General features: G+C 36.3%; 1 pseudogene; it reads right to left on the reverse strand.

The window, feature by feature from the left end:
* Positions 1-240: 240 nt before the first annotated feature.
* LOC149772758 (uncharacterized) lies at positions 241-1,242 on the reverse strand (annotated as a pseudogene).
* Between the last annotated feature and the right edge of the window lie 239 nt (positions 1,243-1,481).

Here is a 1,481-nt window from a genome sequence, read left to right on the forward strand (position 1 = left end):
CCGGGGTTTTCTCGGGTTCTTCCTCCACCATTAATACTGGCCGTCATGTATAGCAGCATATCGTGTGCTGAAAAATGGCGTTAAGCACACAACAACAACACCAACAATCCCCTCTACTATACTAAGATAGAATAATATAAGGAAAAAAATCTATACAACAAAAAATCAAATCACTAGAGAATGATATTACAAAACATTTTTAAAAAAACTGCTACCATGATTTCTATCACGTCCGCGTGATCAGAAATCCCAATCCCTTTCATTCATGAGGAAATCAATTGGGCGCTTTCCTTGAAGCATGGTATACTTATTTCGCACCAGACCAATTACACGTTCCACATGAATCCGCAAATGTGCGATTGTTCTACTATTTTCTACATCAACAGGCGACAAATGTGATTTCCCCTTTGTAAAACATGGGGTAATAACTTTAGCAAAGTACATTCCAATACTGTCTGAAATATTAAATCCCCTGTCTGCTAACACAATATCTCCAGGGAACAACTTTGATACAAATCCAGTTTTCGGTTATGTATTTGTTACTTGCAACTACCTCCCCATGCTTTTGAAAGAAAAACATAGATCCCTGAGTTGTAATGCCATTAAAAACAATTATGGTGTTGTTGTGCTTGTATGGTGATCAAGTCTGAGCTTGTGCCATTAGAAATTTAGGCCTCTGTATAAATATTTCAAAACAGTAAATAATGACGGCCACTTTTTCACCAAAGTCTTTCCTAAATTCCACGGGCATGGCAAGCTGAAGCTCCTCCCTCTCGGGCCAAAACAAAAGAGGCTTTAATCTAATATTTAAAACATGAATACAGTTTAAAACTGTCCTTGACACAGATGATGTTGATACCTGAAATCTATATGCAATATCTTGCAATGTCCTTGACACAGATGATGTTGATACCTGAAACCTATATGCAATATCTTGAAAGAGGAGGTTGAGCTTAAGTCTCATTAGTGTCATTGTCATTTTTTCAAACTTCCCAACTTCTAGTCCTCTACTGGTTGGAATGTATGGAGCAACAAAATTCAATCGGGGTCATGTAGCTCTGCATTCCAGTGTAATATTTAACTTTATCTTCATTATCACAAAATGGTTCCTGATTCATTTTATAGCTGCTTAATTTATCTTTTAGCAATGTATTTTTCAGTAATAAGGTATTGCATGTCACTGTCAACTACACCCTGGCTAATGGAATTTGTCTTTGGTGTTAGATCTTGATCTAGTTTCATCTTTCCATTGACTGTAAAAAAACCCAAATATAATTGCCCCTGTGATCAGCAGATTCATGTCCTTCCTGGGCAAAAGATGTTTCATGAAAATGCTGCAAATAAAGCAAAAATTTAGCTATGTCATGTTCTTCTCTGGTCTACTGTCTGTCTTGCATTCGGTTTTACCTGTAATTTACTTGTAATTTACCTGTAATTAAAAAACGTTTAAGCCTGAAGCTCTATCAAATAGAATATAGGAG

This window comes from Sinohyriopsis cumingii, unplaced genomic scaffold (genome assembly GCF_028554795.1).
Source record: "Sinohyriopsis cumingii isolate HCF-2022 unplaced genomic scaffold, ASM2855479v2 utg001176l, whole genome shotgun sequence".
NCBI classification, from domain to species: Eukaryota; Metazoa; Mollusca; class Bivalvia; order Unionida; family Unionidae; genus Sinohyriopsis; species Sinohyriopsis cumingii.